Below are 14,477 nucleotides of genomic sequence, written 5' to 3' on the forward strand. Positions count from 1 at the left end.
GGCAGAGATACAATTGGACAAAATGCGTTGGTTATTCAATATCCACAATGGACATTTGACTAAGCTTTATTTATTTATCTAAATCAAAAAACATTCTATCAAGTGCAAGTACAGTAGAAGCACTTTATTGACTTCCTAATTTAAATTTGCTGCTATGACCATTAAAAAGATAAACGCTGAAGCATGATATTACAGTAGTGTTCTAATACAGCATAATTGCCAGTTGGCTCTAAAAAAACATCCAGAAATTCCAAGAAAAAAAATTAATTGAGAATTTAATTTCACTGCTTTCACTGAGACCAAGGAACTGCATCTGGAACTTTCAGATAAATCTGGACAATGTTTGTAAAAACATCATGTTTTTCTTGGAGCATTATGAAGTCCACATAATAAAATGGACATTTTTGACTCAACTCCGCCTTCAATCAGGCTCTCCTTAAATTGGACAACAAACAGGTTGTTGACCAAACAGGCAATTGTAAGAATGGTGACCAAAGAGCTTGGATGAAACAGCAGAAACTGCCCAACAACAATCTTTTCAATGCTTCATGTGTTGGACTCTTTGGGAAAGTGGCAGAAAGAAGGCCAATTTTGAGAAACGCCAACAGTACTGCAGTGATCTAGAAGCCATGTGAAGCATTTTAAATTGATGAAACTAAATTTGTACTCTTTGGCCTGAAGGCTAAGCACTGTGTTGCCCAAGTAAGTCCTCCCCTTTCATCAATCAAGAACGGTTGACGCAGGATAAGGCCTGTACCTTAGGGCTTCTTTTAAGAAACTGGAAAATTTGATGGAGACACAGGGTATATGGCTTTCAGTCAGCCAGAGATATCACTTAAGTTTTATTTTCCAGAAGGACAATGACCTTAAGTAAAAAGTAAATAAATGAAATATTCTGAAATGACACAGTCAGAGACCAGACTTCAATTCAATTGGGAGGGGAAAATGTGTAGAATGACTTGAAAATTGCAGAATGAATAAAATCTTGGTACAGTTACAGTAGCGCAACACAGTTGCTGTGCCACTAATGCACAGATGAGTTCACATACATGCTTAATAGTCCAGTCATTTTAAGCCAAAATGGGGGTCAACCTTGAACAAATTGCAACAGAAGCAAACTCAACTGATTTTGTATCCTCAATATGTCCTGAGAAAGGAAAAAAAAGCCCCGAAGAATCCCATTAGGGGAAAGTTTAGAAAAAGACCCAAATACAGCCTATTCATACGCCTATTAATTTTTTTTCTTACGTGAATAGGATAACAATTTTAACCTTTAGATATCACCATGAAAATTACTGAGTTGATTACTTACATTAGGACAAACAAAAAATGTATTACAAGTTTTTTTTAATTGTTTGTTAACATGGACAAACGATGCATAATCTAATTACGTATGTGCTAATTTGCATAAATTCCACAACAGTTCTAAACATTGGGTATAGCCAGGTGTAAATGTCTTGTTGAATCTTGTTGACATATAACAGTAAAATACTTAATGTTAAGGTCTGAATGGAACCCATTTAGGCTACCCATGAGCATTAATACATAGAGGCAGGAAGAAGTACTTTAAACCAGCCTTTATTAATGCACCGTTTGTCCATGTTAACAAACAATTTAAAAAAAACTTGTAATACATTTTTTGTTCGTCTTGATGTAAGTAATCAACTCAGTAATTTTCATGGTGATATCTAAAGGTTATCATTTTTACCCTATTCACGTAAGAAAAAGAATGAATAGGCGTATGAATAGGCTATATTTGGGTCTTTTTCCGAAACTTTCCCCTAATGGGATTCTTCGGGGCTTTTTTTTTCCATACTCAGGACATATTGAGGATAAAAAATCAGTTGAGTTTGCTTCTGTTGCAATTTGTTCAACCTTTTTTCATAAAATGACTGGACTATAATCTCGCTCGCTTACTCCGATTTTTGCATGCAAATGGTCAGTGAAATGGAACATTTGGGGAACTCTCCTTTCCAGTTTCATTTCTATTTCCCTTTCTAAACACAGGGCTTGAACCCTGCCAGTCGTGCCATATTTGATCACAATCAAGGCAGAGTAGGCTATAGGCAATTTCAGAGTGGCTAGCAATAGCAAGCTAGCTTTGAAAGCATTAGATCCCACCTTCCCTTCAGAGCACTTACGCTACAGATGATATTTGTGCATTTACTACTTCTATCATTGATTGCTATCAAGATGTGAAGAGAGTTTCAACCAGAATAACTAAAGTGTTTATGAAAAACATTGCCTACCCTACCTTTCACTGGTCTGATCAAACCAGAAAGGATAATAATTAAAGTTCTGTCTGATAATGTAAAGCACACACAGGGACATATACAAAAAATGATTATTTTAAACGATGAACCATTTCTTCTGCCATTAGTCCAATTTTAAGCTCACTACAGGAGATAAAATATATACACAAATGTTTATCTGATTCTGGTATATTGAATAAAATAATGATTTGTTCAATTACTGGAATGCAAGTGCTGATATAGAGTTATGTTAAAGTTTTAAAGTATTAAAGTATACATTACTGTCCATATCTTCCCCTATGGCCCAGTCTCATTAAATATGAAGGCAAATAAGACAGAGGCTTTATTGTTTTTTTATCTATAAATTATTTTCAATCTTGGTTGTGGAGCATCTGGAATAGCAGAAGCCCTGGCAATCATGGCATGACCCTGATCCTCAATTAAAGTGAGGAAAATGACAATACAAATTGGCAATTTTTTTATTTTTTATGAACTTTCATTTTTTTTAACTTGACAGACCATGGTCACCATTCACTTTCAGTACATTAAAAAGAGCCTCCTTCCTTACATCTATTGGGGGGGGGGGGGGGGGGGATCATTGAGGTTTAGAGAAAATGAAGCCAGAATTATCCTTTTTGAGAAAGCTTTTACACAACAGATAACAGAATATTTGAATCACACAGATTATTTAAATAGTTCCAGTTTTGATTCTTGTCCTCTGATTGTTGAAGAATAATTATGGAGGTCAATTCACAAACACATGCACATGCTCTCAGGGGACTTGTAAATGTCACAGGCAATCAGTTCTCTCTGGCTCAATTCATTTAATTAGTCTGACTGATTGAATACCTGAGGATAAACCAATACATCTTCAGAGCTCAATCTCTTTAACTAGGATTTCGAAGGCAAGATCATTCTTTGCTCACTTAGTTTCTTTGGGAGTTTTCATTTGTTTTCCTTGTTTTAGAAGAATTAGAAACACTTGGGTTTCCTTAATTAACTACTTTTGGTTCCAGATCAAACAAATAAGAAAACTCATGAACTCTGACAGAGACATATGGGCACAAACAAATAGGCATATGAAATTTCTCAGGTTCTGAAAGGCATGAGATGACAAAAAAAGGTTGTTACCTGCAAAAGCAATTATTTGCATACAAAAATGCTTTCTCTCTCTCACACACACACAGAAACGCTCAATGTTGAAGGTAACCAGATTCTTTGTCAACCAGACATTCATTGCCTTGGGCTCAGAAGGTGATATTAAACTATTCAGAGCTGTTCCACTGCAAGCAGCAATCGAGTTTGGAACAGGATGACGTTCAATTACTAAATACACCGTCACACCTCAATCTTGTCCATGTGGCTGCTCTAGCTTGGGTTTCAATCAAAAAGGCAGCCAAATATTCTGTTACAGCAAAGCACTGGCTACTAGAATGAAAAATGACCTAAATGCAGATATACAAAACATATTTTGCTGGATAGACCCTGACACTCTAAAATGCATTCTTATACAGTATAGCCTAAGTTTTATTCCATTAATGCAAATTATACCAAGTATTATAGCATAATATGTATGGTATCATTAAAAAATGTATTATGTTGCAAATAAAAACAGCACCTTTTTTTAAAAATTATAAAAAATGATATGATAAATTATTGCAGAACAGTGATAAGAACTTTGAATTTGCTACATAATGCAATAATAATACTGATCATTAATGCATAATACTTTTATCATATAAACCGGTGGTACTCAAAATGTTTTGCTTCATAACACAAATTTTACATTGGAGTTGTGACTCATGTTTGTCCTTGCTGGATGTGACCCTGTGTTCAATGTAGTCTGAGTCATCCTTTCTTTTACGTTCCATATTTTGTTCATAGTTTTTGAGAATGAAGGGATGTCAAGCAACATGCCATGTTACCATCTGTCCGATTTGGCTAACTGAATTAGCGCTGATTGGTCACACGGCCTTGACGCCAACAACAAATGGTGTGAGAAGCATTTGAACTCCTTTTTAAAAGTTGATAAGCATATGGTTTTTGTTTTTTACCGTGACTATGTATGATTATTTGCTAGGTTGAATTCTGTTATTTGCATAGTGTCAGTAGCATTGTTTCCCTGCTGTCAGAATAGACCTGCAACTGCAGTACATTTTTGGGTCATGACCCACCAGTTGAGAACCACTGCTATAAACAACTGAAAATAAGTTATCATTTTCTCAAATCTCCCCTCCAGCACTACCATTAACATATAAACATCTCCTCCCAGAAACTGTTCAGAATTCAAATGTGCAGATCTGAGGATGTGAGGAGATTATATAAAAGCAGCTCTCAGACAGCCTGTCAGTTTAGAGAAACATAAGAAATGTGAGCGCTCACCAACACCTGCTTTTAGGAGCTCTGTATACAGAAATGCAGCTGCTAAATTAAACTACACAGCAACCATATTACAGACAATAGAAATAATAAAACCAAAAACACTTTCTGCAAAGAAATACAAGCTGATTATTTCCAAATATGGAGAATGGTCAAATAAAACAAATTTGTAATGTTGCATTTAAAAAAATAGGTAATTGTGGCAGTTTTCATGGAACTTGATTATTTCAAATATGTTTTGGCTGAACTTAAAAATGTCAAGTCATTTACCTGCAGCTCCAGATTAGTCACAGGAGTTTATGAAGATGGTAGATTTCAAATCGTGCATTTTGAGGGGTCCAAGTGCAAGTGTATTGAGATGAATGGGAATGTTAACAGGTTGCTTGCTTTTTTTCTTTCATATTACAGACTTCCTAGAATGACATGCAAAAGGAGTCAACATCAAGTCACTATTCATGACAACAAAATGAAGAAAAGCAATGTAAAAAAATATATTTTTTCATTTCCCAAGTTCATGCTTGGAAGAATGCAAATGAGACTTTATTTTTCAGCATTTCTTTAATGTATAATAGCAATGTTTGTGGAAGATGGTTTGGCCTTTACTGTTCTGTTGCTCTTCTCTTGTCCATTCATGCAAACAGAGCACAAAGTCATCTCTGGCTTCAGCATGAGCTCTTAACCTCTAAGACACAGATTTTTAAGTATGCGATTGGATGTTAAGTGAGCAATTAGACTATTGCTTAACCTTACCTCCACATTTATTTCACCAATTAATTGTAGAATAATAGAGTCATTAATCCAGTAATAACCAATTGGTATTCTTAGAAAGCAGTAGCGGTTGTCAGAGATGTATTTGTATTGTAAGGCAGACAACAATAACCCAGAATTCATCTGTATTGTCTTCTCTAACTTCTGGTGTTGAAAAAGAGAAAGTCCAAAACAATTCCTATGAAGAATTAAGACAATAACAGTTTTGTATATTTGTACCGCAATTCAGGTTCAAGACTGAATCCAGTATGAAAAGCCAGGAAGCACATTCAAGTAACTGAAATGACTGTATTTGGATATCAAAGTAACTGTATGACCCAAGTCCTGTTTGTTGTATGTCACATCATGAACTAGATAGTTCAAACTAATTACATGGGGACAAATTTCAGTGGCGTTTATTTGAAGGACAAAAGGCAACAGGAAATGACCAGCTCTGCACTCATATGCCTGTCAGTTCCTTATGATTACATGAAGACTGAACTTTACTTTGAAGCTCACTAGTAAAATTCTTAAATGTCAGGTCAATGAGCACATAATACAGCGTTTGTCTGTAATCTTGCTTTTTAATGTCTCCTACACAGAGATCAGCTTAATATGACAAACCATTATACTGTAGGTGAGTCATAAATTAGAACTGTTCCAGCTTTTCTTCAATGATTGAAGGCTATATAGCAGGGCTAAATGCAAACACATTATTTTACTCTTTACTCTCTTGTCCATTTCATCCACTCAGTGCTACACGAGGACACACTACATTTTCTTTAACTCAGGTAAGGTATATGTTAACATGCAACATTTCACATCAAGGATGCAAAGAAAAAAAAAACACAAGGATGATATTCATTAAATATCCCAAATATGTTTTGTTTCCCTCATTCGGCCTCACAGTGTGCTCTATGCATTTTCATTAGCTGCAACAATGTGTAATTTGGCTCCCCGGGGTCACTTACAATTTGCAATAGCTAAGATCCAATGTCCTCTGGTAATTATTTGTAAACATGGGCAGCATCACCAATGCCGCTGGCAAAAATTCTTGGCCTGAAACATTTTAGGACTGCACAGAAAATATTTAATTGTTTTTAACTGTACAAAAAAATCATATTTCAGTTATGATTAAAATAATGCATATATCTGAACACTCTGTAGCTCTATTCCAAAGAACAACTCTAAAAAGCACAAAACGCAAATATTGGCAAAAAATAGCCGCAATGTATTTCGGGTTTTGCTTTTCCACAAAGGAGGAATAAAGTTAACATGAAATTATGCTTTTGGCCCATTTACTTCTCAATGTTAAGTATTTATGAGTGAAATTGGGTATGTAACAAAAAAAATATATATACATAATTTGTACAAATTTTATCCATCAGAATTGAAGGGATCGCAAAAAGTGGTATCTAACAAGTATAGCTGGAGGGGAAGAGTTGAAGGAAAGAGGTATTGGTGACATCAGGGGAAAACAATTACATGAAGAAATTTTTACATTCAAAGTAAATTGGGTAAATTCTTATTTGATGTTGACTGATGCTGACAACAATTGACAAATGCTTTGTAAAAGAGGAATATTTTAGCATTAACTTACTCCATACATTCCTTTATATGATTTGCGTGTTAACTGATATTCAATCAGCAAAAAAAAAAAAGGGTGGGGACCCTTCCTTCAGAAGCTCAATAGTCGTCAATTTTTTTTCCCAAAGCCCCATTCCTGTTTATTGCTGTGCACTGCGCTCTATCACCCCTCATCACCTTTAGCCAGAGCCTAGCATTTAGGAACAGATTACTGCTGGATTATGGGTATGGTCCAAAGTGCTCTCTCTGCACCCGGAGCACGTCCCTGTAGCCCCTGATGCCCTCTCAGAGAGGCAGTCTACGGCTGACTGTGTTCTCCCTTAGAGAGACATTTGCAGAATTAAAGTCTTGCTGTTTCCAGACTTCACCAGCATGGGCAGACTGTTTTTGACAACTCGATGGTCCCTTCAGAACAGCATGGATTTTAAAGACAAATACTTCTTCAGTTTTGCAGACAGGAGATATTGGTAGCATCTGCTATGACATTTTGCTCATGGTGTAAGTGCGCAGTTCTGGAAGGGTGCAAAGTACAGACGTGTTTCTTTTAATGGTTTAAAAAACACTGCAATTAAACCCCTCAGCAGTCACTTATAATGCTGCCAAGACAAGTACTGTGCTAATTTGCCTTTCAGGTTTACATTGACATTTACCACAGTTCAGGGGTGTAAAAAGGACAGAAAATCGTTGGGTACTGACTGTTATTAATGTATTTAAACAGCAAAATCTCTAGGCAACAACATACTTGAAAGTATTTTTTCCCCACATTTAGGCTCAAATATCATATTTAGCCTACTTAGTTTTACAGACTGAGATGTAAGATTTTCTCATTAAAATGATGGAGGCACCTTGTAAGGGTACAACCTTTTAATTAAATAAATCTATAAATTCTGTAGACACTCGTTAGCATAATCTTGGACAACTAAAACTTATATTTATTGTGACGGGTCGACTGCCTCTCCCTAGTAATCAGCACAACCCAGTCCCTTAACTCGCCGCCCTTCGCCAGGTTCCCGACTGGAGTGGGTGTGAATGGAGAGGAGGGGCGATGAAGAAGAGAATTGGCGGCGTGTTCAGTCACACCTGACGAGAAAGAAGCCTCATCACCGCCGCTGTTAAATGCTGAGCGCGCCTCTCTTCGAGAGACCGTTTCTTCCCTGTGCATGCACACTGGTGTTCAAGTGGGTCAAGGAAGGGAGTTCGGAGGGATTTCCGCGCCGGCCAACAAAGGTCGTCGGACCCGAGGTCCAAAATGGGAAACATGCGTGACGCCGCCATTCCCCGCAGTTGTCGGGGCCTAGAGAGGACAAGCCGCGATGCCGAAGCCTCCGCCCCCTCGTGCGACCGACGGACCTGGACCCATCCTTCACGATTCCCTGACACGACGAGGACACCGGATCCCCTTTTGTTTTAACACTTTATTTCCCAATTTTTTTGGACATTTTATGTTTATTTACTTTAATAAATGCCTCTCTGAAGCCTGACACCACTCCCACTGTGTCTGTGATCCCATTGCTCCTCCCGCCACAATATAGCCTATTAAACAATTAACATGACCATGAGACCAAAGATCGTCAAAATATATAGGCTAATATATTATACAGTCGTGAGGCTTTGTTATATTTAAGTTGTGGTGATGATCTGCAAAATATATATTGTTTAAATGGTCTAAAGAGATGTTTTCTTATTTTTGGAAAACCAACTGTAAGATCAAGTATTCAGTTAAAATGTGTATATGATGAAGAACAACTCAAGTAACAAGTAACTGCTGCTGTTCTTGGCACACTTTTTCTTACCAAAGTGACTGGTGCAAGCTTAGTTTAGCTTCAAGTATGGACAAGAAAGATCTTTGAATAAGCTGTCCACTGTCTGAAGTCAAACCACCACTCAAAGTATTTGATCATCATTGATATAAGCCCTCCCTGGAATCCGCTCCTTTTATCTGGTGTGTGATCTGTCTCTTGCTTTGGGCTCTGTAATGAGGTGCTGTATCGATCCGTTGAGTGCATGTGAAATACAGCGCAGAGAGCCATCTGCCAAACTACACTAATTCAGACTGATTGCACCAGCATTAGCACAATACACAAGCAAGTATATGTGCCGTTACCATGGTATCAGCATTGTGACAGCATCACAACTTCCTTAAGGGTTTGAAGGGATGCTGAAATGACAGGCAAATGTGTTGGTGAGAACTAATGAAATGACAGAATTCTAATTAATAATACTTTATATGATGAATTTGAAAATTTAAGGTAATATTTCTCAAAAAAAAAAATTCATTCTGTCATCATTTACTCACCCTAATGTTGTTCAAAATGCTGTCATTTTCTTTCACCCATATTTCACCCGATAAGTCACAGACAATCTTGCCTTACCAACTGATAAAAGGTTGAAGTTTATAATGTAACTTAAAGGGATAGTTTCCCCCAAAAAATTAATTTGCTAATTTATTCACCCTCAGGCCATCCAAGATGTAGGTGTCTTCTTTTTTTTTTTTTTTTCAGTAAAATGTTTCACTTCATAAGACCTCAATGAATCATCAGGAGCCATGGTTATTAATTTTGTCTTGCTTGTTTATGTTTTTTTTTTTTTTTTTGACTCTGTGCCATTGGCTTGCTTTATGTGAATGATCAAGGATCACAGTTTCAGCTAAAAAATCTTCTTTACTGTTCTACTGAATAAAAAAAGACTTCTTCGATGACCTGAGGGTGAGGAAATTAACAGCAAATTTTCATTTTTGGGTGAACTATCCCTGTAACTTACTGTACTGCACAACAGAAATGACATCTTTGTGAAAGCTTCATGTAAGGTCTATGAGAACAATGGGATTTTTATCCCATTGGGGATGAGAACAAAGTTTTTTTAGTTGCCTCAGTAAAGATGAACAAGAGAAGCAATAGTCAACGTCTCTCCAGAGAGCAGATAGTGAAGACACTGAACCAAGAGATTTTGTTTCATTATGTGATTATAGCTGTCTCTTGAGAAAAGAGAGTCATGAAGACATGTAACTCTCACTGAGTGATGTATAATAATAAATCAATTTACTGCTCTACTCACACTATCTCACATTGATCTAAGTTCACATGCATTACAATGACACCTTTGCCAACAACAACACATTTACCAACTTTTTTGCATGCTGTTTTTGATACCCTGCCAATAATCTTTCAGAGTGGCTTGTTTTGCCTTGATTCAAGTGAGTTATAGTTAACACATTTTCACCTATCACCAGCCGGCCTACACAATCAATCAATACATTAGTACAAAATGAATGTTACAATGGTGTCTAAATTCCTTTTGCATTTCACTTTTTTATTATTCTCTTTTGTGTTTCTTGCCCTTTTGTGAACTTGGCCAGAGTATAGCCAGAGATCCCATAAACATGACAGAACATAAATATATATCAATAGACAAAGATGAAGAGATGTCTAAATTATCTTTTTCTCTGGAAAAAATATGTTCCCAAGGCCCTGGCTCATAAAATGAAGCAGCTCCCATTAGAAGACTATGGCTGAGTAGAAAATGTAATCTCCTAGCTTTCCTAGCAGGGACAAAAACTATAAGCCAAACATGTGATATTCATGAAATTGTTTTCAGTACAGTCCCAACGATCACACAATCTTTAAACATGAATACAGGAAATATACATTATGCATTTTAATATCAGAACTGTTATTCCTGACTGTTAAGCATCTGGAGAAAATATAGGCACTGATTCTTTTTCTCTCAAACAAACAAAACACAATGTCCATCACATACAGCTATTTTACAATCTCCTTTTAAATTATGCAATTCTGATGGCAATTTTCCTCAAGGGTTTTATATCAGCGCAGTAACTGCCAGCTGTTCATTTGCCCCAATAAAGTAAAAATGAGAGGCAGTAAGACATAAATATAGTGTTTATGTCAGACATGTTCTGACATAAACACTTACAATTCATTTTAATTACAGTGAATGTGCTCATTTGCTTGCTTAACATCGCAGAGAAAAAGCCAAATTAGAGAAACTTTCACAATCATCCTCTTGTAATTCTTCTCTAGCCGTTGTACACAGATTAACAATGTTGATTTAAACCAGGCCATTTTAGATACAGTAGCTGATGGAAAAATAGCATTAAATAATTCAAGTTAATCTACATTGAACCCATATCCCAAAGTGTAGCTAAATTACTTAAATCATGTGGATTAATTTGGATTTATTGAGTAGAAAGTGCTGCTTGTTTAGCTGCATGTGGAGTTTACATGAACCACACAACTGACTTATTTTTTAAAAAATGGGTGAATAGTTCACTCGATTGTTTTATTGGGATTTTAATATTTACAGTGCGTTTTCAAACGGTTTTCTGTGCACCAACCCTTGCTTATTGCAAAGGGGTGGTATAATGCAATGGGGTGGTATAATGCCCTTTTCACAAGATGTAAAATAAGTCTTTGATGTCCCCAGAGTGTGTATGAAGTTTTATCTCAAAATACCCCACAGATTTGTTTATATAGCATGTTAAAGTTGTCACTTTTTGAGGATGAGCAAAAACGCACCGTTTTTGTGTCTGTCCCTTTAAATGCAAATGAGCTGCTACTCCCAGCACAGGGGGCGGAGCTTCAAGATCTTGTGTCCTTTTACCCCATGCTTTTACCTCACACAGACATACACTGGAAATTTCAAAAACCTTTAGCCTTTTATGTTCATACCGAAGTCAGAAAGATGGAGAGACTCAAGAAGAAGTGACAACATGTAGACAACATTTCTGAATGGTTAGTTGGGGAATTTATGTAGCTTATGTGTAGTTATCTTCTAGTCATTGATTAGCATATTCTGTCTTGATGATCTATAAATCGCGGGTTTATGTAAATTTTAGGGAGGAGTGTCGTGTAATCCTTACCAGCCGTTTGTTGTAGTCCTTAAAAAGCAATTTCTTTTAAAGAAAATATCTCCCTTTCCTTTGAACTTTGAGCGTTGTAAATTTGCAGATGTTGTTTATGCTCAAAAGGCATCATTACACTAGCCTGGTAATACCAGACTCTGCTACTTCACTTTGCTTCGTAGAGAGAGTCTGGATGGAATAGCACAAGCGTGCCGCACAAGCCCTGAAAAGTGAAGCCAAAACGTCTCGATCGCCCCCCGGTGACTGGTCCTAGTATAGGTCATAAGCCCCTCCTCCCCGTTCAACGGGACGTGAGACCAACTAAACAATTAAATTACACTTCAAATATCTTTTTTCCAAAGGTGGTTTCTTTCATTTGCTGTCGTTTTTATCACACTGATGTAAGTTCAAGTGTCTGTTTCAAAAATAAGTTGTTTTTTCGTTAGTTACGTGATGCGGTGGTGTAACGTCATGATTGACAGCTGTGATTGACAGGTTCTCCGAGCGAAGTAGTCACTGAAGCACCAACGGACATTTTTTTCGGGATCTTCGGAGGACTGAGGAGATTGTATTTACTTTATTTTAACAAGCCTCTTGACGTACTGCAATCATTTTTTTAAAAAGTGTGCAGAATGCACTTTCCCTGCGAGAGTGAGGGCGGAGCGTTGATTTCGCGGCTTTACTTCCTGCTCACTACTGCGCAGGTCTGGTCCCGAAATCGCTACTGCGCAGACTCAAGTTCCAATATGTCAGCGCCATATCGGGACTCTGGCGGCTTCAGTTCTCATCAATGGAAGAGAGCGAAGGGGCGTCGTCCATCTTTTTTTACAGTCTATGGAATAGCATAATAGAGAAGTGTTTTCTCTCTCGCGGGGGGGCGCTTGTCTGAAGTTTAAAATCATTGGTTACCCGTAAGCCAATCACATAACGTTTGGTTATGGCGTGTGTTATGCGCATGCTCAGCCGCATCTAACTTCAACTGTAAACACATGTATGATGCAAAAACTAAACCATTGAGCGAAATACCGGAGTGAACATGGCTGTGAACGACTTTTGCAGATTATGTGAAGTAAATCTACGCAAGTACGCATCCACCACGGTACAATCAGCGTCTACGTCACGGCTCTCAGCCCGCCCTCTGTTCGTTGATTGGCCCGGCTGTTTTCAGGCCGGTGGAAAACTGAAAGATACGCTGCTATCTCAGACTGACTACAGGAGCGAAATGAAATTAGCTGAAGTAGGAAGTCTGACGTAGTCAGGCTATCATTACACACTAAATAAAGTTAGAAAAGTGAAATCATATTCAACCACCCCTTTAAAAAAAGACTTTTACTTAAAAACAAGACATTTACTTTAAACAAGACTGATTGATGAGATTTAGAATTTGATTTTAGGTCCTATATCACAAATCCATCAAGTTACAATTTCTTTTTTTACTAAAATTATGAAAATACAAATTGTGTACCAGTGTAGGTCTACATTCTCTGAACTTCTCTGAACTTTGTTGTGACCAGATAAAAGCCTACTTTGAGATTCTTTTGACAAACATATTAATAGTGCATTATTTTCAACGTGTTTATCGCTAGCCCTGCAAAAATAGACGTAGCACAAGTAATTCGCGTGCGGTTGCCATGACAACCTCAGCTTGCTGCTGCTATATGTAATCAGTAAAACCACTTGAATGGTACACAGAGTTTACTATAGAAAAGCTCAAATGTAAAGTGTGAACACACTTGGTTTGCCCCCCCAGCTCAAATGTTAATCTACGCCTATGACAAAAATAAAAACAAACTTTAGGCATCCCAGAGAATATTGATCAATATTATGACAATCATTCACATAGGCTCGCCTCTACAAGCAGACACCACAACCCTGGAAAAGGATGTACACATTGTTGATTCAGAAAAAAACTCACATTGATTGTCCAGTTAAAGCTCAGTAGAATGAGAAATTTAATTTAGCCCAAATAACTGCATCATTCGGCTCACAATATAGCACAATAAACATATAAACAAACATTCGCTTTACTTGTTTCATTCAAATAATAAAATATTGGCTCTGTTCAGTGGCCCTGGCATGATGCTCCGCAATTTAAATGCTGGTTTATTTTACAGAGCACGGATCTAGTCAAAATGTTTACTGAAAGCTGCTCAGAATTTCGAGTTGTTGCCTAAGAGGCAGCCATCATATTAGCACCCCTAGAATATGGGCTGAACACACACACACATAGGCATCCTGGTATATATGGTTTACTGAACACACACACACTTCTTGTACCTCTTTTTGAGGACATTCATTGAAACAAAGCAATCTCTAGCTCCTTACCCTAACCCTATCCTATCCATCACAACTGTCAATGATAACGTTAATGAGATTCAGAGAGGACCAGCCTCTTTTATCTAGCCACACCCCCTCCAGCGATTGAATACGGCATTATAAACGTAGAGGAAAATTAAGCCAATTCAAAGTTTCAAACCTTAAACGTAGAAAGAACTCGAACCTGTTTGCAGCCATTCTTAACCCATTAAAATTCAATTGGCTCTTTTCATTCCTTGCTTCGTAAAAAAGCAATCTAGTTTGGACTGGAGTTGTTTTGATCATTCTGAAATTAGAGCTGTTGCATTTTCAGTAGACTGGAATGCTTTATACATAAG

Source organism: Squalius cephalus, assembly GCF_949319135.1.
Source record: "Squalius cephalus genome assembly, chromosome: 10".
Classification (NCBI taxonomy): Eukaryota; Metazoa; Chordata; class Actinopteri; order Cypriniformes; family Leuciscidae; genus Squalius; species Squalius cephalus.